The following is a 24,137-nucleotide window of genomic DNA, read 5'->3' as shown; positions in this document are numbered from 1 at the left end:
ACACAATAAACATTGGCTAACAGACACCCCGGTCTGTCAGTGTGGAAGGCTGGCTGTGTGTGTGTGTGTGTCTCTGTGTGTGTGTGTGTGTGTGTGTGTGTGTGTGTGTGCGCATAATATCCCCATCACAGTAAGTGCTGTCATCTGAACTGTAGGAAGGAGGGAATCTAAGCCTCGTCGTGTAGCTGCTCTGCTCTATCTCAGCGTGTAATTAATCATCCCCAGCACCTGTAAACACACTCAGCTTGCCATCGCAATCGCACCCGTCATTTCCAGAAAGACTCTAATCTCACTTGAACACTGGAAAAAAGGTGAAACTCCTTGTGCTATTGGTTAGTTGTGAATTATTACAGTGTGCAATGAACACCCTGAACTAATTAACATTATATACATACAACAACATATTCATTAGACAGGTGTTCTTTTAGCAGACATTTATGGCTCAAATGCAAATACTCTTTGTACAGAACTCTACAAAAGAGAAGTCACTCCATGAATACTACATAATGGACTGGTCAATCTAGTAAATTAATGCTCTTTCCCTTGAGTGAAGGTAGAAATTTCGGGAGGTAATGTTTAATCAGTCGAACAAGAAAATATATCCCTAGTGAAACCACTAGAGTGGGCAGTCCATTAAATCAATGCACTCCTGGAAATGAGCTACAATATGCATCTGCAGTGCATTCCATGACCATGTTATGACTGCCAGTGGTATTGCTATGCTCATCCGTGAATCCCTCTATTCAAATTAGCATTGTGCCCTATGGGAAGAGTTTAATGAGGAGTCTGCAGCAACCTGCACATTCAGGGGACAGAAGTCACTAATGGCAGTCGTTTGGAGGCATTTATTTATTTGTGTGTGTGTGTGTGTGTGTGTGTGTGTGTGTGTGTGTGTGTGTGTGTGTGTGTGTGTGTGTGTGTTTAGGTTCCCATTTGGAGCCTCTATTTAATTAGGAATTTGTGTTGTTTTTCCCCTCACAGTGGCTTGTGGTGTTCTGAAATGCCCTGAGTAGCATAGGCTTGCCAGCCACATCTGTTTAGAAGAGCAGTAATGACTAAGAGAAAAGCGATAATGCGTAAGACCCACAACAGCTGCTTGGGACCACCAGGATGCCACTATTCCTACATGTTACAAACAACAACATATTTGCCAATAAAGTAATTTCAGGAAGCCATACACTATGAGTCTCTGCTTCACATCTCCTTTTGAAGTTGTAAGCCAATCTGTCATATTCAAATTAATACAATATACTAGGTGGAAAATTATGAAAATCTGCATAATATATTTTGCTATATAAAAGCTAAATAATAGTTCAATTCGCTAGACACAGGTGGGAACCAACTACGGATTTGTAGTAGGTGTACAATACAATAATACAACTTAAGTCTAGAGATGTGTCAGTAGCGAATGCGCCGTTTCATATAGCTGGCTCTTTTAAATGAGACACACATGCGCACACACACACACACAAGACAAGAGCTGATTTTTTTCTAGTGTTGCCATTTTGGGTGTCAAACAGTTGATCGATTGGTCTGTTGCTTGTCTACTGACTCACCAACCAGAGGGCTCCAACCCATGGTTACCGTTGCTAACGTACTCACTGGTGTCTGTGATGTCAGACACCAGTGAATAATTTCTTTAACGTTACTGTGACGCCCCGGCTTTGCCGTGCCGTGAGGTGTTACGCCTTTTCCTCCCTTTGCCTTATGGTGCCTCTGAGCACTAGGCATATAGTTCCTGTTTGTCATGTCTGTCTTTCGACCTGCAGGAGGAGCTAGAGTGTTCCAGTGGTCTCTTGTTAATGAGGGGTGTGGCTCCGTGTCAATGGACTCCAGAATAAAGCCTGTGTCCTGTGGCCTCATTCGGCCTCTCTGTCCTGTTCTGGCCTGACGCTGCTGAGAGCTGGCTGCGGCTGTTCAAATTGCCTTTTCTTTATGCACTACACATAGCCTACACATTGCTGATGCGCATGACACTTTATGTTATCTTTTGTTGCTCCTCACTTACTGACTTATGTACATATTTGTAAATAAATGTATGATTATTATTTAAACGTTATCCGACGGTGTCAGTCTACCTATGTCCATTTCCTTTTGAGCCAAGGTGTTTGTGACATTACCTAAATGTTCCAACTGGAGACAGTTTGTAAAATTAACATCATTAACCCTTGTGCTACCCTCAAATCTTACCGACATGCTTTATCCTTGGGGTCAATTTGACCCCAGCTAAATAAACCCTCAGAAAATAATTATAATTCATATTTTTACCTAAGGTACTTAACAAGAGTGTAATAACCACCATCAAACGCCCTACAAAACAATCCCACCCCCCACACCCCTTTATAAACCTTGGAACCCTGGCTGGATATATTGCCCATCCAGTGTCAGCAGCCCAAAGGCTTGCTGTTGCTTCCCGTTTTGACTTATACAGTCCTGCCAAAATGACTTATATGTAATATGTACTTGTGTATGTAATAATGATAATAACAATATGTTCTCATACTATTACAATAATAATATCCATAATGTGTCAAATATTCATGTATCTTATGTTTCATACAGCTTGGGTCAAACTGACCCCAAGGAACATCAATGTACAAAATATTTGTACAGGACATTGAAAACAAATTATTGTACACATTTCATGCTAACTCTGTTGTACCCTTCAATTGAGGAAAAGTCATGAAACATGAAGCAAAAAAAAAAAGTGAACCATATATTTTATGATGTTAAACGTCGCTTGGGGTCAAATTTACCCCAAGGATAACAGGAGAGTTAAGACAAAGTCTAAAAAAAGCAGAGGGCAGCAGGAACGCTATTCTGGTTGTTATGGGAACAATCAGAATCAATGACGTAGGTCGGAACCTCAATGCAAAGTTTAGGTCCGGTTAAACTATTTATTAATTTCTGATTGGACAAGAGGCATTCCAGAGTGGGGATATCCAAGGACATCTACACTTGATCTCTACTGCTAGTAGTCAGTCTGACGTGAACGATCCATTAAGCAACAATTGAATAATGTCAATTTCATAGTGATGTCATATTGAGTGCAAAAATAGAGCAAATGGTGAAGGGTGACAATTTAGCATGTTACATATAGACAAGCAAGTAGGCTGTGCAATTTATTTTGCAATAGAGAACACAAGTCTTTAAACTGTTATATAAAAAAAACAATACGGGACTTGTAATCATGATCAGGATATATCCATGACCTTGTTTACCTGCAGCATTCGGCCTTCTGCCTACGCTGAACCACAGCTGTGGGTATATCCTTACCAACCCCACTCTCACTCGTTCCATATTGCTTAATCAGACTCCTCAGAAGGGGTCCATGAATTTCAACTTTACCCTGAATCATGCAAACCTCTAGACTTCCGTTTTCCATCTTCACTGCCTCTCTTTTCACACATTTTCTTTTAACCTGCCCATATGTCCGTCTGTTCTGTTCATTCTGTTCTTCTACCTCCCAAGCTTCTCTTCCCCCCCCCCCCTCCACCCTCAGGGCGCTACGCTCACACCATCTGCTCAGGAGGCCTTTCACTGGTGTCTCCATCCTGAACTTTCCTGATGGGGGCCATGGCTTGGGATCATGGCAGCCTTCTCTAATCTTCCCAGGCATTTAGACTTTAATGAGACGTGGGAGCTCGTCTGCCCCCCCACCCCTCTCTTCACTTCCAGAGGGCTTCTCATGGGGTTGAGACTGTGTCTCTCTATGAGGTGGGAGAGACCCGGACAGCTGGAGGTGGACTGAAACACCTTTCCCTGATCTTTTGAAATGTTTAGACTTCAAAGAGGGGTAGGGTCTAGACTACATGCTCCCTCCAATACAATCTCATACAAACACACACACACACACACACCCAAGTCTATTGGGGGGGCGAGGTTAATCATAGGCACTTTGGCTGCAAGCTAATTCATTTTCCTTGACCCTTCTGTCTGAGCCATTCCAATGATACACATACATTTCCACCCACAGAGAGGCAGACACACACACACACACACATGCACACACACACACACATGCGCACACACACACACACACACACACACATACTCACCCAGCAGGACTACACACACTTATCCATGGATATGATGGCTGGTGCTGCACACACACACACACACACACACACACACACACAGTGCAGGCATCATACCCATATTCTGGCCTTGCTCTGGAGAAAGCAGAGCAGATGGCTGAGCAGTAGACCTTGACCTTGTTGTGCCTGCACATCTTGTTGCCTTGGTCACAGCTTAAAGAACAGTGATGTTAATGCCAGCGGCACGCAGGCCAGTTTCAAAGCGATTTTCTGCATGAAATACCTAAAGGCAGGAGGTTAGGTTAGATATGATGGCAGGTTATTAGGAGGGGAGGGGAAGGAAAGTGAACAATGCATGTAGAATGGAGAAATATTAAAGGCTTATCATTAGCTCAACTTTCTCCACTCTTCCATGCATATCATGTAAAATTATATGTATGAAAGAGGACATATTTTACCCCTTTTTCAACAATTGTAAATAATTTCTTGTGGTCTTATAAATCTAATAAAGTCTAATGAAACATGTGTCTCATACTTTGGTGACCAAAGACTTAGTCCAGAGAGGTCAAATTGGGGTGGTCTTGTTCTACATGCTGGCAAACTTAAAGTCACTTTGGCCATCAAATCTGAATGGCTTGCTGAATCACACTGTCAAACCTGAGCAGCCAAAAATAAAACAACTAGCTTGTGTTATTTTGATCTTTTTGCATTGTAAGACTCCCTAGATATCCAAATGCATGTGTAAAAGCACATGTAAAATGTTCTTATTATGTTCCATAATATGCCCCTATAATATGTCCAGATAATGTTGATATACTGGAATGTGCTTCAATTTCATAACCTTACTTTGTTGCATATGTTAAAAGGTATGAACAACAAGACAAGCACATGAACATCTGAAACATGAAAATCTACATATTGCACAACTAATGGAGTTTAGTAATGCAACTGTATTGAACCCTGCAAATACCCAGGCGAGCCTTATCCTCCACTGCTGCTGCCCTGGTTTAATTCAGTCAGACATATTTATGAAGTCTCAGGAACTCGCCCCTACATCCCAGTGAAAAGTGTGATGACTAGGTGCTGATAATAGATGCAGTGTTGGAGGCATTCTCGGCACTTCTTTAGCATCCTTCGCACGCACACACACACACGCACATACATGTGGGTCCTGCTAAGTTATGTTGACAGTGTCAGCATAATCAAGACATGGGTTTGTTATACAGATTCCCAGTGATCCTTTAAATGTATAATGTAGGTAAGCAGTTTGCTGTTAACAGATGTGTACATTCAGAAACAGCCAAGCAGACAAACTCTTTATCAATAGAAAAAAGCGAAAGGACCAAGATAAAAAAGGCAGAAAATACACAAAAGTGAAAGCTGTGAAATAATGCCATTTATGTGGGAGTAACCAGCTCAGCCACTCCCCTGTTTTGACGGGTAAAGAGCTGATTTCTGGAAAGCTGTCGGAGGAGTTCAGACAGGGTCTTGATGACTGATTGTCGCTGAGGAGCTTTGAAAGCCCTGTATGCCCTCCGAGATGTCAATCTCCCTGCTTCTGTCAGACTTGGAAGGAAATGATCCCAATTTGGAGAAAAACTTAGTGACCCGGCCGGGCCTTGCGGTCACAGTGAGGGGAAAAAGGGTTTAATCCCTCTTGGCATCTTGTGCATTAAAAAATCCATCCATGTCATTAAGTTTGTCTTTGTTTGTCATGTTGTTATGTGGTTGCCTTGGAACAACATTTTTGGCAGCTCAAGGCCTCTGATTTATGCATCAGGACTGTAAACTCTGGACCCCAGCAACGACCTTCTCCCCTAAATGGAGTTAGCCAGTTACCAAACCATAGGAATAGCTTAGCATGTCAAAGAAGCATTTGGCAAATCACAAACCCTTTCAAAAGCTTGCATGCCAATTAACAATGATGGCCTCATATTACCATAATATATGCAAATAACATAAGTTAGTTTGACTGATGGCACAATCTCCTAACAGCACCAAGGTCCTGGGGGTTAGACTAGATGAGAACAGGCTCTCATAAAATGCACACTTACACACTTCCCTGTGAGGTATACTGTGTATGACCTATAAGGCAGAGTACACATTACACCACATTCTAGTGCTTTTCTTCGCTCCACAAAGCTTCTGTTTGGCCTTTTTCCTTCATACTAGAACATCTTAAGTACTGCATTGTGCACTTTGAGGCATTCAGTGAAAATTGAGTGGAAAAAGGTCTAAGTGATTCCTGTCTCATGGCAGGTCAGCAGGTGTGTTTAGTGATGAAATAAATGGGTTACACTTTACTTGACAGTATCGACATAAGAGTGACATGACACTGTCATGAACGTGTCATAAATAAGTCAGAAATGTTTATGACATAACGCTTCTGTCATTAAGTGTCATTCGTTTTTTTTTTCATAACAAGTTAGGGCTAGGATTAGGGATAGGAAATTAGAAGATTAGGGTTAGGGTTCATATGTCATGACAGTGTCATGTGTTCATGACAATGTCATGTCACTCTTATGTCGATACTGTCAAGTAAAGGTTACCCATAAATGCACACTGGTTTGACAACTGCTGTAGCCCCAGTGTGACAAAGTTCATAAAGGCGAATGAGGTCTGTTAGGCCCAATTCACACCAAAGATTCGCAACGAGACAAAACTGTTGCAGAAAGGAGTTGCAGTGGTGTGGATTAGATGTTGCACATCGTTGCAATCCGTCGTGAAACATTCACCATGTCTTGTCACAGTTGCAAGGTTTTAGAATGTTGCAGCAAGTTGCTGGTTTATAGAATGTTGCAGCTCATCTCATCCCGAATCTTTGATGTGAATAGGCCTTAAGGTTCGGAGAGAGACACAGTCCATCAGTGTTAGTTGCTGAGAATAGACCTCCCCATTTTTAAGCCCGATTTTGAAAGGATGGAACAGCCTTCACATTCATGAAGGCTGTTCCATCCTCAATCAAACAAGTGTTTGTGTGTATGTGTTGTGTTTGTGCTCATAACTAACTCCCAGTTGTTCTTACTGTTCTCCCATTGAAATATCAGAAGGTCCCTTCCCAGCTTTAGACCCTTCCATTCAGGAGATATCCCATGACAGCAGTGATTTGTCCATCAGTGAAAAATGTTCAAGCACCACGTCAAACTGCCAACCATTCATCCAAACGGAGGCGTCTGCCATCAGAGAGTCAGCAGAGTGAAAAGTACAGTCAATCAAATCCAGATTTCGCTCAGAGCTCGCTCCAGCTCCCAACCGAGGATGCCAGGCCCCCACACAGTGTAATTGATGCGTAGCTCCGCAGCTAGAGGCCCTCAGTCTGCCACTGAGAATGCTGAGCTTAGGGACCAACAGCACCAGAGTGTGTGTGTGTGTGTGTGTGAGTGTGTGTGTGTCAGTGAGAGAGAGAGAGATAGAAAGAGAGAGAAAGGTGTGTGTGTGTGTGAGAGAGAGAGAGAGGGAGAGAGAGAGAGAGAGAGTGTGAGTGTCTGGCTGTGTTAGCTATAAAACACAGCACACCTTCCTTGGCACACCATCCTTGGGGATTCTTTTCTTAAATATGACAATGCAGGTGTTAACTGCAACCAGAGTCTGCTGCTAAGTGGAAATGTCACATGTGCCTCTCACCCTGTCATTGCTTGGACAGCGTTAACGACCCCACCATGGCTGAGTATTTCTGGTTAAGATGGGCAGTGCACTAGTTGATGTTTCAGAATGACATGGACTACTAGTTACATACTCGTAACTCTGGCAGTTGCTGTCTTTTATTCCCTGAAGCACCACAGCTAGAAAAACACTACTACCTTAAAATAGCTTCTGATAATGTATTATCTATCAGATAATTGACCAAAAACTTTTTTTTCTACCTTACTCAACATTTTGCAACTAAGTATAATTACCTAATCAGTTACACTTTACTTGACAGAATCAACATAAGAGTGACATGACACTGTCATGAACGTGTCATAAATAAGTCATAAACGTTTATGACATAATGCTTCTGTTATTATGTGACATTCGGTTCATAACAAATTAGGATTAGGGTTAGGATTAGGGTTAGGGTTGGGATTAGGGTTAGCGGTTAGGATTAGGGTTAGATGTTAGGGTTCATGTGTCATGACAGTGTGATGTGTTCATGACAATGTCATGTCACTCTTATGGTGATACTGTCAAGTGTGACCTAATAATCTTGCTGTTTTTCTTTGAATATGCAAGGGCTACAGTTCACACTCTATTCTTCACTCTATTCAAAAATCTGTTCTTAAAAGGCCAAAGGGATGTCTCAGTTTCAACTAAATCTTTGGTTTCACCAATCACCATTTTGTGCTTTTGTGTTCTCCTCAGTCACCCTTTGAGTCACTACCCATTGCAAACAGCTATGGAAATAAATAGATAAATAAATAAATAATTAATTAAATATAAAAATGGCATAACATAAAAAAGGATCTTCCCTTTCAAATGCCAGCCTACACAAACTCTCCCTGGAGGCGATGATCACAAGTGATAAATTCAACTCCAGTTACTGTTTCAGAGTTCCCTTGCAGGTTCCCTTGACTGACTTCAGCACTGTTGACACTTGCACAATGTGGCATTATATGATGTTTTATAAACAAAGTTCGGGTGGAGCCTTCGGGATGATTGACAGCAATTAACTCACCCACTGCCGCTGCAGGGTAGGCCTATTTAAGCCGACCTCCTTTTCCATACGTCACACGCTCCGACGTTCGCGAAATCATTCAGTCTGCGTATCGTTCGCATTGACAAGACAGCTCTCATGGAACTGGAAATCCACCCAGCGCCAGCAAGGCGTTGACCCTACCCACTGGACAGTGGCTCGCATCCGCAGCACTCTCCATTCCCGCGGCATCGCGATGCCGCATGTCGGATAGGAAGTTCCATCTCCTCCGCCTTCTAACGCAGTCGGATAACCCGGTCTTTTCGCCCTCCCGCTCCCTCACTTTGTTTTCCTCCCCAGACCAGGAAGCAAGCTGCTCCTTCTGGCATCCCGACGCGGTTCCTTCCGCCGGCCATTCAGCCGGACGAAGCACACACCACCAGCCACCTCGCGAACCGGGCACGCCGACAGCACTTTCCGGCACCACACGCTTCAGAGCGTATCATTCCGCTGCTTCAGCCACAGCCACTGCCACGTCAGCGGCTCAGGCCCATTCCCGCCGGATCTCCGCCGTATTTCCGGGTCCAGCCCCACTTTTCCAGACGGCCCCGGTAGCGACAGCGTCGCTACTCCCCCCCCCCCACTCCTTCTTTCCCTCCCCCATCCACCTCCCCTAGCCAGGACTCGGTCCAGGCCTGCCCCACCTCCAGTCGTTCCGACGACTGCTCCCTCCCTCCCCCCTCTCCCCCTCCCCTTTCCATCCCGGGAGCCACGTCTGTACAGCACGCCTCAACTCACGAAGCGTCAGCTCGAAGAGTCACCTCACTAGCTCCCCATCTCTCTTATGAGTTAGCGAGCACCTGGTCTTAGTCGGCGCCGATAGCGACAGCGTCGCTACTCCCCCCTAACCCTCTTTCCTTCCCCGTCCCACTTCCCGCGACCCTGTCCCAGGTTGCTCCCCTTCCGGTCGCGTCAGCGACCGCTCCCTTCCTCCCCCCTCTTCTCCCTTCCCATCTCTTCCCCGGCTCCGCGCTAGACCAGCCCGCAGCAGCGGGTCATCAGCACTCCGCGAGTGCTTCGGACCACGACGTCCCGTTCCGGCAGCAAAACTATTCTTTAGCCACAGCACAGGCCCTGCCACCGCCTCCTCACGCTGCAGCATTCGAACCACCACCCGTCACAGCGCCCACCAGGAACCTCATCTTGTCAGGTGCAGACGTAGACCTTTCTACCATTCTTCCCTCCCTTCCTATTCCCTCTCATAACCGGGATCTAGTTTGCGGCGAACTGGTTTTTCTCTAAAAAAAAAAAAAAAAAAAAAAAAAAAAAAAAAAAAAAAAAAAAAAAAAAGATTCTGGCCCAGCATCAAAAAACCCTGTCATTTCCCGAGTTCACCATAGCTTTTGCCAACTACACAGAAGTCGTCTGTTTCGTGTTCTCCAGTCGACGCAGATGACTAAGCTAAATGACTACCCGGCCATCATCGCCGGCCTAGCCGTATCCTACGGTGGAGCTCATTTTCATACGTAGGCTACCACCGGCTGTTTTCAGCAAAATGCGCTGCCAGAGTCGGCCTCTGGAACTAAAACCCCTACTGGGGCGCGCTCGATATGGAGCTCCATAACCGCGTTTTCCTAGGACTTAAGCCATCTTGTCCCCTCTGCAATAGCCCCAGTCACGGCGCGGCCGAGTGTCCACTAGTCAACCCCGACCATCAATTCCCCAGCACCAGCTCCACAGCCCCTAAATCCTCTTCCTATGTTCCCCGCATCCCCGATGCTACGGCAGGAGAAGCCAGGGAAGAGGACGAGCGTTCCTGGAAAGGTCGAGAAAATCTGCCGAAGATTTAACTTCGCTCAGTGTCGCCAATCCTCCTGCCGTTACCTCCACGTTTGCAGCTACTGCGCAGGCGCCCATGCCAAGTCAGTCTGTTCCGCACTCAAGAACATATATAAAAAGTTTAAAAAGTATCTCTCTACTCCAATCATTGTTTCTGCTCTCCATTCAGAACTTCAGTCCAATCCAAATAGGGGATTTTGCGATTATTTGACTTCAGGGTTGAAGCACGGGTTCCATCCAGGTGTTTTAGCAAGACCTACAGAGTCTTTCGTTTGTAAAAAACTACAATCTGCCGTCAAAGATCCGGAGGTAGTCACCTCACTCCTAAGCAAAGAGGTCGAATCTGGTTTTACGATCGGTCCGTTCACCATGCCTCCATTCCCAGTCTACAGGATCAACCCCATAGGCGTAGCTACGCGCAAATACTCAGGAAAAAAGAGACTTATCATCGACCTCTCAGCTCCGCACAATAGTACCACTCCCAGCATTAACAGTCTGATTCCACTAGAAGAGTTCTCGCTGCACTACCACTCTGTCGATGACGCTATCGCTCTGATCAAAAAGGCAGGTAGACGTTGCTGGCTAGCTAAAGCGGACATCACCTCAGCCTTCAAAGTCATGCCCATTGATCTCGAATTCTGGAGTCAAATGGCATAGGAGATACTATTTTGCAGTTCGCCTCACCTTCGGCTGCCGCAGCAGTCCCAAAAATTTTCGATACGCTATCAGAAGCCCTGTGCTGGATTCTCCTAAATAACTATAAGCTCCCATTTCTCGTTCATCTTCTGGACGACTTTCTAGTAGTTATCCCCCATTCCTACCCACCGGCCCTAGGCATCTCTACGCTAACTGACGTATTCAACAAACTGGGAGTCCCACTCTCAGAAGAGAAAACGTGCGGTCCCTTATCCAGACTCGAATTCCTCGGCATCATTTTAGATACCGAAGAATTCTCTTCATCTCTCCCCAAAGAGAAAAAAGACAGAATCTCTTTACTGTTGAACGAGTTTATAACCTCACCATCTCACACCAAACAAGAAGTTCTCTCCCTTCTAGGCCACCTCAATTTCGCCATGCGAATCATTCCCCAGGGCCGCCCTTTCATCTCGCATCTCCTAAACTGCGCCTCAGCATCCCCATCTCTCGAAGACGTAGTATATCTAGATGCCCAGTGCCTGGCCGATCTCAAACTCTGGAGGATGTTTTTAGACGAATGGAATGGTTTGTGCATGTTCTACGACGACTGCCAATCATATCCAGAAGACCTCCAGCTGTACACAGACGCAGCCCCCTCAATAGGCTTCGGAGGCTTTTTCAAAGGGCGCTGGTTTGCTTCCCCTTGGCCACTAGAGTTCAGAGCGCTAATAACGGAAAACGAATCGTCAGCCGTGTTCGAACTCTACCCCGTAGTCATTGCGGCCCTACTCTGGGGGAAGGAGTGGACCTCCAAGAGCGTGCTAATCCACAGCGACAACGAAGCCGTAGTGCACGTCATAAATAACTCGCGCTCAAAATCGCCTGCGCTTTCCCCTCTTATTAGGCGTCTAATCTGGATAGCAGCCAGCTACCAGTTCATCATAAGAGCCGCGCACGTCCCCGGTTGCCACAATGAAATTGCTGACTCTCTTTCTCGTCTTAATTTCCAGAGATTCAGAAGCTTGGCTCCAGAGGCGGACCCGTACCCTACTCCACTCCCCAGCTTTTCGGAGACCATCTTCCTATAAACCACCCCCTCAGTTATCTTCAGCCCATCACGGCCGACCTAGCCCTCCAAGCCCTCGCACCCAGGACCATGCAGTCCTACTGGACTGCTTGGTCGTGCTTCAAACAGTTCCATGCAAAGCACTCACTACCATTTCCCAGTTTCGATGCAGTCACCATATTATCATTTATCACCTACGCCCACACTTCACTCGGGATCAAAGTCTCTTCCATTAGAGTCTACCTAGCTGGCATTCATTTCTTCTACAAACGCCCCCACGGCTCCGAATGCCCCTTCTCCGACACCAGGATAGGCTTGTTAATTAAAGGTATCCGTAGGCAACATCCAGTCCCCCAAGACTCCCGCCTTCCCATTACCTCAAGCATTCTCGCCACCTGCCTCGCTACCCTTCGCAAAGGGTTCATGTCACCGCATTCCGATTCCACCATCTCCGTTATGTTTCTACTGGCCTTTTTGGGCTGCTGAGATGTAGCGAGTTTACATGCCCTTCGTCTCTCTTCGTTCCCGATGTCCACCCGTGCATCGCAGATCTAGAGCAGCTAGACCAAGACACCATTCGATTTACCATCAAACAGAGTAAAACCGATCAGTCCCGAAAGGACACTCCATATCCATTTAACTCCGCCTCAGATCTTCAGCCTTTCCAATAACTATCTCACTACATCTCATATCGGTCAGCTCAAGCTTCGTCTACTAGCCCGCCCTTCGTGTCAGACGAAGGGCTACCCATCACTCGCCACAGATTCCAGACACTCTTAAAAACCATTCTAGTCAAATCTGGTTTTCCCGCGGATCGCTACTCCGCACACTCCTTCAGGATAGGAGCTGCCACAACAGCTGCGCTCAACGGCTTATCGGAGCAACAAATTAAAATACTGGGCCGTTGGTCCTCGGATGCCTACCAGTCTTACATCCGCTCCATCTAGCGGATTTACGACTCGCTCAGCAAGCACTTATGTAGTTGGTAGCGGCCTTTCTCTGTGATCTTTGGGGTGCAAGCGGTCATCGCTCTATCGCGATATCCGCTCCAGGCACTCCAGGACCACGGACAGCTACCTTGCCAAACACGCACTTCTCCCATACATTCTAGTCTAGCTGAAGCAATCATATAGAAGGGCGAACTAGTGAAATGATGTTTTATAAACAAAGTTCGGGTGGAGCCTTCGGGATGATTGACAGCAATTAACTCACCCACTGCCGCTGCAGGGTAGGCCTATTTAAGCCGACCTCCTTTTCCATACGTCACACGCTCCGACGTTCGCGAAATCATCCCCCCTCCTCCCCCTACTCCTCCATTTCACCAATTGCCCTGTTACTCATCCTCCTTACACAGGGGGGTGCAAGCGGTCATCGCTCTATCGCGATATCCGCTCCAGGCACTCCAGGACCACGGACAGCTACCTTGCCAAACACGCACTTCTCCCATACATTCTAGTCTAGCTGAAGCAATCATATAGAAGGGCGAACTAGTGAATCTCCATTTAAATGTAATTGCTTAAATGCCATTTAAATTACCAAGGCTTTCACCACTGATAAAACTGTCAAGCGATTATGAGCTTACTGGCTTAATTGCCTTTAGCAATAGCCTTATTCCTCCTAAAAGGCAAAATATTACAGAGTCAGAGGAACTCTGTTAAATGTGTCTTACTCACTCGAGGATGCTAATCGCTGTGTAATAAAAGCCGCTAATATTTCAGGATTCTTAAAAACTAAGTTTTGGGCTGATTATTATGAGGTTTGTTTCATCAAACATTTATCAACAAATTATTGAGAACTGACCTTCTGAAAATTTACCTAAATAATAAACATAGGTGCTTTAGATTAGATGCATTTGATTTATGAAACTTAAACAATAAGTACTCCAAAAATGTTGCATTTATGTATGTTCTTTGTTTATTAATTTGTTTATTTGTTTATTACCCTTGCTCACAGTAAGGGGGAAGAGGGCATTGTAATCAAGTCCATCCGTCTTTCTCTCTCTCTGTGCGTTTGGTGTGTGTGTGTGTTTGTTTGTGTCCATTGATATAACTAGAAAGTGCTGGTCTAATTTTCATATGAAGGTCACCATGTCTGCAAGCTTTCTTCATTACTAGCCAGTCATAGGGGTGAAGGTTTGCAGAATGCTTTTGTTTATTATTCAATAAATTTGAAGGACTTTGTTTTGTCCTAGATGGCTACAGCAAGGGGGGGTTGCAGAGGCGGACAGAGTACACAGCTTCATTACTTGAGTAAAAGTACAGATACCCTTTGCTAAATTTTACTCAAGTACAAGTAAAAGTACAACAGTCAGATGTCTACTTAAGTAAAAGTACTGAAGTACTTGTTTTTAAAAGTACTTGAGTATCAAGAGTACAAGAGTAGCTTACATTTTCTAAATATTGCATTACTACTGCCACAGTGCTTACATTTATGTCAGAAACGTCCTACATGGAGTTATGAAAAATGTTAATGTTAATACCTTGGAGAATGTAAAAGGAATTGAAAGTAAAATCAAGTCATTTTCATCTTTTTACCATGTTGCCAGGGATGGGCAGTATTTCTAATACATGTATTTAGATAGATAGATAGATAGATAGATAGATAGATAGATAGATACTTTATTGATCCCCAGGGGAAATTCAAGGTCTCAGCAGCATACATACAAGACAAACACATTCTTTAACAGCAGAAGAGTAATTAAAGTATATAATATAAAAACACAACTAAGCAGTAAGGACAGTAGAAGATAAAGAATATGCTAAATATACTAAAATACAAATTATACTAACACTTAATACAATATATGAAAATATACTAAAATACAAATAACAAAATTACAAATTATACTAACACTTAATCTAAATCAATTCTAAAAACAGTATCCACATAGTGGTGATTAATAAATCAGAGGCGCTTGCAATGACTGAGGCAGGGACTGAGCCTGTGATTCTCTGTGCATAGTAAGGTATGGTAAGGTGCTCTAAGGTGCTCTGTGTGAATGTACGCTCTATGTGTATGCTCTATGTGAATGTATTTCAAATACGTATATACAAAATACTATTTTGTAATTGAAACACTTGAAGCGAAAACTATCATTAACTTGTTCAGAAAATTGAAATAGTCTGGCGAGGTGGGGTCACGGGTTGGACCTGCTGCGTCTTCATCCATTGTTTCGTCCATGGTCTCGTCTCTTATCTAAATCTGACCATGGAGTTGACTTTTGCGGAAAGCTGAAGGTGATTGCTGATAGGCTGTCCCAATCAGTGGTGCCTGCACAATCCAGTCACGTTTGAGAGGGAAACAACCAGAGGCGCACCTTGTCAACAGGCAAGGCAAGCAACTGCTTGGAGCCCCGAGCTGCTGGGGGGCCCCGAGATGGTCTCAGCGCGTTTTCCGTGCGTCAAGCAAGAATTTCGTCCATAGACATGGAATGATGGATTACGTGATTTTGCGTGCTCCTGTCCTGTTGTACAAACAGTACATCTGTACATGTATGCTATGGCATATAAACAGCGGATCTGTGTTCAAAAGAGTTCAAATAATCCACACATGTTTAGGTTACTGATAGTTACAACTAGTTAAGCAAGGAGATGGTTAACATTATGTTTGCATTTGTATTAATCCCAATGCGATAAGGACCAAGCATGCATTAATTTTTTAAATCGCATTAATCATGTGCCGCCAAAGATTTTTAATTTTACATCGTCACTTGTTCTGTTATCAACAATTCTCTTTGGCTGCTAATATTTGACCCTTTGGTGCACCGTTTATTGTCCTTAAACTGACACCGCAGACAGAAGATAATAAACATTAACGAACTCCCTCCCTCGGCCAGCGCTTCAATGTTGCGCTTTTGTGCCTCTGCTTGGAGCAGTTAGACCACCTTGAAGGTGCCGCTGCGTTTTGTAGAGCAGTATGATAGGCTATTCTTTTCAAACAGCGACAGCGTTGTTGCCTATCAGATACACAGGCTTTGCATTTGTGAATCCAGGTAGGGTGAACGCAACATTTTCTTTCCATTCCTCTTTATAGGCCCAGATATTTTTCTCCCAGCTCCAACTCCTGTAGTTCGCTTTTCACTCTGCATGCTAATATTTCTTGTAGGCAAACAATAAACATTGTAACATTGTCAGGAGATGGGTCAACCAAGTAGCCTATTTAAGAATAAAAGTAATATAGACTTTATCCAAAGAAATAATTAGAATAAGTCAGGCTCCGTGCTAAACTCTCCATCAATACCAAACTTAGGCTATAGTAGCCTAGTGCCTAGTGTTGTAATGCCCACATTTACTATTCACAATATTGAAAGGGGATCATTAAGAGAAAGGAATTACTAATTTTGGGTATAGGATCCCAATAAAACTATTTAAAGGTCTCATTCACTGAGAAACCGTTTAATACTTGTTACTTTCGAAATACTATAGCTCACTCCTACATATGCATGCTGTACGTGAAAATGATCTTCTACCCCCATTGCCCGCATTAGCCAATGAAAGAAAATACACGGAAAAACAAGCGAATCAGAAAGAGCCCTTCCCAATGAGGCCGAAGGGAAACTGATTATTCATGGCCTCGCCCACCTTGGCTTGTGACCGCCTACAGGAACACTGGAAGATTTTGCGGCTAGGGGATTGTCTCTCTGCAGCTAGTAGGAGTTAACAGCAAGTTGCTAACATGGCGGAAAAAAATCGTGCCTGTGTTATTTGTGGCAATAACACATCAATGTTGCATGTCTTGCCTTAGAAACATGAGTTGAGGAAGAAATGGTTCGGATTTATCGTTGGAACACCACCACCGAAGTAGTGCAACATTAGTTCTGTGTTCCAATCATTTCGACCACACTCACTGCCTACAGTTAGAAAGTGGTTTTGCATCGATGTTCTGAAAACCTGGTTCTGTACCGTAATGATGATCGACCACCAGCTCACAGGCTGTAAGTACAAACAAACTTTTCCACCTAACGTCTGTTACAAAATAGCATGTTCATATTCTTCACGTTAGCATGCATGAAAAGGGTAGCCTACAAGCTAGGCTTAGGCTAGCCTATATTACCGGAAGCTACACCAGGCACGTAACTGAAGTGTTCTGTTCGCGACGTGTAAAATCAGAGAATGTCTAATAGGAAGGGCTCTGGTAAAATCCATTAGAGGAATGGTCTATTTTCCCGAACGTAGCCTACAGGCCACTAACACGCCAGGTGTAGCTACTTCCATTGATTAGGCCTATTAGCAACAATATCTTATGCTCAACTAAGTACGGGTATTGTTCTAGTCTAAACAGGGAAAATCAAAAACACAATACCCGTGCACTATTAGGCTAAGTTGCTATCACTAGAGCTCAGGTATTTACACTTCAGTCTAATTTATGTGTTCTTGCCATTATTACATTGACCTTTGTAGGCCTACAATGATGTTTTGTTTGATTACTTGCTGTTTACTTAGTGTTTTGTATGTCTTCCAGAGCACATCCTCATGTCAGGCTACATTAGGTCATCACGTTAGAAGCAAAGGTTTGTGATCTAACTTTTATTGTTGTACTAGTTAGTTTCTAGAAGTCTTTTTCTAGTAGGCTAATACAGGTTCTTATGTGCTCGTCAATGTTTGGGAAAGTCAATTCATGGATTTCTTCAGGTCACCTTCCACAGGTGTATAAAATCAAGCACCTCGATTATGAATGTAGACTGCATGGTGCTTGATTAATACACCTGTGTAAATGGACCTGATGAAACCCATGAATTGCATAACAGATAGAATTGATATTACCGGATGTCTTCTTGTGGGTGTGCTACTTAGTACATCATACACCTTACCACAGTGCCTAAAATATTTTTGTTTCCATTGTGCCAGTACAGTTTTGTGTGAGATAGTGAATGTCCTGTGTACTATTAGTATCTTGTAACTTGACAGTAATACACATTTATTTACTTTAGGTACCCAAACAGAATACTTAATGAAAAGTATGAGTATTGATACAAGCACTTCGCATACACCATGGGCATGGGGGCCTGCTACCTCTACTGCCATCAAGCCTGTTCATCCAAGGCCAGCTAGAAGACCTCGGGTTGATCAAGAGGAGGAGGAGGATGAAAGCGACATCTCCACAATAACACCTGATGGCTCCACCTATGGCCCAGCGCAATCAAAGAGCAATGTAATAGAATCATCACAGCCAACGAATGTGTTTTGTGTGTTGTCCCTTCGGTCCCCCAGGACAATACAAGCCGAAACAGCAACTCCGACCTTTTTCCCTAAATAATCCCAGCACCATCTTACAAAGGATCTGTAGGCCAGATGTCTGCATCGTCTGGCAAAAAGAGGACATTGTTAATTCTGTGACCACCTAGCAAAAAAAAAAACAGTAGACCTACTTCAACAGTATATTACATTGACTCGAGTTTTAGCCAGGTTTTAGCACTGTAAAGTTGAATATGGAGCATAGCACAGGCAGAATCGGATGAGGACGCACTGGAGGAAGCGTCACAGTACTGTTAGCCAATCAGAGCCGATGTCATTAGCATGTCATTAATATTCATGACTAGAGGCGAAATCCAGTCGTTCTTCCCCGCCCACCTTCCCCACCAAACTAGAACAGCATGAAACAGACGCAGGACAGCATTTTTTTTCACCAAAACCAGCTCACAGGGCATTCATCAATACTACAGACCACTGCAAAATTAATGAAAAAACGATGAGATGAGACCTTTAATTTCTATACTTTATATTTTGTACAAAGTTTAGATTGGAGTTTTAAAGTAATTTTTTGTTATTTATTAACTTTTTTATTCTTTACATTTATATTGTCAAAAAACAAGGTTTTTCATGTTTGGAACATTTCAATAAAAAAAAAGGTTTTATTTCATAAATTTTCGTTGGTGTCAGATTATTTATAGCCTAACATAATGATGATGAACACTGGTTGGTAGGGCCCCCTAGGAATTTTTGCTTAGGGACCCCACAGACCCTAGAATCGCCTCAGGAAACAACAAATTGAGGGATTCCGAGATTTTTCTTTTTAGAAGAAGTATCGGGTACTCATTAGCCTGGCGAGCCAGACCCACATTAAAATGTAGGGTCTGGGCACTCACCGATCGCAGTGCTCAGTCCGAGGGGCGGGATAATCAGTTGTCTTTCAAATTCCCTCTGCACGCAATAGGACAGCGGCAGCGCTATGAGTCTCATGCGTTTCCCACCAGCGGAGCTAGTTGGCTAGTTCAAACGTTTGCCAACATAATAAAAGCTTAACTCGTGTCACACTGTTCGCCAGCAGCAACATCCATCTTATTTGTTTTCAAGTAGCAGGGAATTCAAGCCAAACCGTTGCAACTCTGCCATCAATCATTATGTTAAGCCCACCTAACGACTCTATACACGATTTCAATGGCCTGATTAAGTTTCGATTTCTGGAGCTCACAAGCCAACGGAGAGTTGCTAGACTAGCCCTGGCAGCAAATGTAATTAGGGGCGCGTCTAGATTTCTAGGCTAGGTACTCATGGTTATGGATAGAAATGTAGTGGAGTAAAGAGTACAATATTTGCCTCTCAAATGTACTTGAGTAAAGTCATGAGTACTCCCCAAAAATGATACTCGAGTAAAGTACAGATCCCTCAAAATTGTACTCAAGTACTGTACTCAAGTAAATGTACTCCGTTACTGTCCAGCTCTGGGGGGGTTAAACACCACATCAGAGCTGAAGAAACAGACATTTGTTCAGGGAAAGGGCCAAAGATGGCTGTGATTCATCCGCTGCCTCCTCACAAGAGGAGCAGAGCAGTTCACCTTCAGATACAGTCCACACTGAACTCAATTACTTACCTACCGACACACACACATCAATTGCAGGCAGATTTTTCAAAATGGCTGCCTTGTTTGACATTTAAAATGCCACCCGGCACTTTGCCTCCTACCCTGACACTCTCTGACACAAGGGTGTGGATTAAAAAGGAAGTGTCAAACACTGTCACGATAGGGCTTGTGTAAATTCTACATAGCTCTGGGCTGTGACAGAGAAGAGAGTGAGAGAGAGAGAGAGAGAGAGATGTGATGTACTGCCATGTCTTCTCATTTTTGTATTGTAAATTTGAAATAAGGGAAGTGTTGTGTCAAACTATACACTGGAGCTGGGGGTCAAGAGGTCACGCTGTGACCTTTATTCTTATCTGCACAGTGCTCCGAACGAATGCAATGATTTATGCAGGCATCTCTACACCTGTGCAGAGACTGCTGTTGACTTGCTAAAAGCATTGGAATGAATGGCTTCTCAACAATGAGGACTCACTAAAACAATATCTTCATTAATTAATGTTAATTCAATTTTAAACATGCAGGTACTGACACATTTATGAATGTCGTAACTCAGATGTGCTTTGTTAAACAAATAATGTGGCATGCATCAAAATGGCACAAAAAAAAAACGAATAAACAGAAGCTCTTTTGTGCCAAATGGCAAAAAAAGGAAATGAAATGTTTTGTATCAGCAGTTAATTTCACTTTATTATTCCATACAGCCATTAATGTGCTCATATCTGAAAGGAGAGTCATTTTTCTGTGTAAACTTTGATAATTGGGGTTGGGATTTTAGCAAGCAACTTAGCCCTCTCAAATGTCACCTCGTCTAAATTCCATCTGCACTAGATGCCTTTTAAATGGCATCGCCATAATGACATTCACTTTGCTGCATAGTATCGTCATCAATTACCATCTGGTTCATTTTTATCGCTTTCATGAGTTTTTTTAGGGGGACTGTCTGGTTAAACAAACACAAATGGCTTGCGTCCTATCAACAGGTGTGCCAATTGCTATGGTGTGTCTTACTGCCCTGTTTTTCCATCAGAAGACGTGGCAGTTAGCACTTTGTATGATCTAACACCTTTTCAGGTGGAAACTCCACAGATTCACCAAGCTAGGCTGTAAAATCACAGCCCTGCTTCATTAGCTTGAGGGGTCGGGCTGAGGGATTATTGAAATTCTCTTTCTTCTTCCTCTCTCCGACCCAGCAGAGCCTGCGAATGGCTGATAGACACGACCCCCCCCCCCCCCCACCCCCAACACACACACACCCCTCCCCCCACACCCTTTCCCCTTCAACAATGTCTCTTTCCTGGAGGTGGTACATGAGGAGAAAATGGATTCATTTCCTCTCAAATTAACAGACTAATCCTTTCCTTATCGCCCGCGCCTGATTCACTTTGAACAACGGGCTGTGGAACGTCTCTTGGCCTCACTCCTTCAGTGTCTATAGTAGTGCTTCGGCCCCACACAGACCCCCCCCCCCCCCCCTCACGCATACATACTAATGACTTAGCTGAGATGTCCTGATTATGGAGACACTTGAAGGTGGCATTACTTCACACACACACACACACACACACACACACACACACACACACACGGATACTGTGGGTATCTACCCTAAACTTCATACTACAAATCCCAATACTAACAGTGTGATATACCTTTAGTTCCTGGCCAATGTCATTAGCTTGCTACATAGTCTGTATTGAATTCTAGTGTGTGTGTGTGTGTGTGTGTGTGTGTGTATTTAAGAACAATATGATAGAAACACTGAAAGCCAATCACAATCCACTGAATTCTATTCTTTTTTATTAAATCATACCATTAATCATCATGAAGGCTATTCCTGAGAGGGTTTCCATATCACTGGTCTGTGTGGACCTTCTTATCACATTTGTCTTCATAGTCTACATTAGCAGCGACCCAAAGATGATAATACATGTCATTAAGCGCTCATATCACCACATAGTCATGAAAATTACAGATGACGGTGACATGACACTAGTAGTATATCTAGACTCATGTATAACAGCGTTATGACACAGAGTATGTGATTACTATGACATGGTCATGTTAGTCTTCTGAAGGGTTTTTAGCGAAGTGATACCTTTAAAATTGGCTCAAATTTAAGTAAGGCACTTCCATCTCCTCTCTACTGAACTGTCTGACACGAGTGTCTCCTCTGTGGCGTCTAGGTAAAGCACAGCCTGCTGGGAGATTGACAGTGACATTTAACTGCACTTGACAGCTCCTTAGCCTTTATGGCCTTTATTAATTTACCTGAGCACCCCTAGGTTGTTATTATCTCCATCTTCATCTAATGGTGAAATAATGGCGCCGACATGCCTTTATGATGTGGGATTTCTTATTGAGCAAGGTTCATTTTCCATAATGATTTTGATGATAACCTTTCTCGAAAGAGGTAGGTGAGTTTATAGGGTATTTGTGCACCTGTGTGTGCTAGTGTACACATACTGTATATGCACACTTATACACACACACACACACAGATTAACAGATTAAAAATATTCAATATAGAAACACACTTGCCTCTATTCTCTCTCATGGTCGGCTCATTTGCATTAAAAAACACATTTTGCAACTTTATTGTTCTCCCTGTGGTTGTTTTCATTGCCGCTGTTGTTGTTGTTGTTGTTGTTGTTGTTGCAAAGGGTTGAACATCAGTTGTACTTCAAGGTCATTCTCGAAGGCCAGTGAAACTGTTCTACAGGATTTTACTGTATGGGTGTTGCATTGCCCCCAGCTCAGTATGTACACATTACAATGCATGCTTTCACTCGGATGGGAATATAGGCGTGCACACACACTCACACATACACACACACACACACACACACACACACACACACACACAGTCATCAGTGCCAATTCCCAAACACAAGTCCACGCTCATATGACATATACCCTTCTGTCACCCATTTCATTTTCATTTGCAACATAAAGACTGGGTACAACACCAATGGCTATTTTAGAGACACTTTCCGCATAAAGTCTTTTGGATAAACACACAGATGGAATGGATGTGAGACTGCAGTCAGCTGTCAGTCCAACAAATGAGACGCTCGTGGAGAGCTGGACCACGTGACCCTTCACTGCGGACGGCTTGTTGACCCACACAGGGTCAGCTACAGTACATGATTAAACAAGACAACGCATGTAGGAGTGGGGCGTGAGGGGAAACACGATGGGCCTCTAGCCTGAAACCTCTTTAGATGAACTGTGGTCTCTCTCTCTCTCTCTCTCTCTCTCTCTCTCTCTCTCTCTCTCTCTCTCTCTCTCTCTCTCTCTCTCTCTCTCTCCCTCTCTCTGTCTTTTGCTCTCTCTCTCTATTTGTCTATCTCTCTGTCTCTTGCTCACTCACTCTCTCTCTGTCTCTCTCTCTGTCTCTCGCTCTCCCTCGCTCTCTCTCTGGTTACTGTACTCAAAGCAAAGACACTTAGCTCCCTCTAGAAGGCAACCTTGGAATAACATAGATCATTTGTTCATCTTAAGAGGGCCACAGTGAATAAAAGTGTAGGTAAATAGCTTGAATTCACTTGTATCTGTCTTCTTGTAACATTTCAGAGTGGTCAATTTTTTAAGAATCCTTCTAATGCCATTAAAGTGCCATCTTGTCTATGTGTCATAATAATAATAAAAAAGAGTTCTCAGAGAACTTGTATGGCTGTTGTTAAGATGTGAAGTTGGTCTCTGTCTCTGTGAACATCATTGTTGAGATACCCAGCCTTACATAGCCTTTCAAGGGAGAGAATATTGGGTATAATAGTTCAGGGGAAAATAGAAAAATAAAATCAATGTAGAATACACACTCACACAAACCACGCACACACACACACACACAAACCACACACAAACCACACGCACACACACACACACACAAACCACACACACACACACACACACACACACACACACACACTCACACAAACCACACACACACACACCCACACACACACACACACACACACAAACCACACGCACACACACACACACACACATTTTTTGTCTAATACATTTGCAAGATACAAATAATACATCTATTTCATTCTCCTGCTTCTTTGTTCACAGTCAAGCTGCAGCTCTCTACTGAATCCATGTTGCAATAAATTCTACCTCTGAATCAGAACATCAGATT

General features: G+C 43.6%; 1 pseudogene; it reads left to right on the top strand.

The window, feature by feature from the left end:
- Window positions 1–10,809: 10,809 nt before the first annotated feature.
- LOC121700482 lies at window positions 10,810–12,191 on the top strand (annotated as a pseudogene).
- Window positions 12,192–24,137: the final 11,946 nt, after the last annotated feature.

The sequence above is a fragment of the Alosa sapidissima genome, chromosome 24 (assembly GCF_018492685.1).
Source record: "Alosa sapidissima isolate fAloSap1 chromosome 24, fAloSap1.pri, whole genome shotgun sequence".
NCBI lineage: Eukaryota > Metazoa > Chordata > Actinopteri > Clupeiformes > Clupeidae > Alosa > Alosa sapidissima.
The sequence above is the reverse complement of the archived record's forward strand: the minus strand, read 5'-3'. Positions and strand labels throughout refer to the sequence as shown.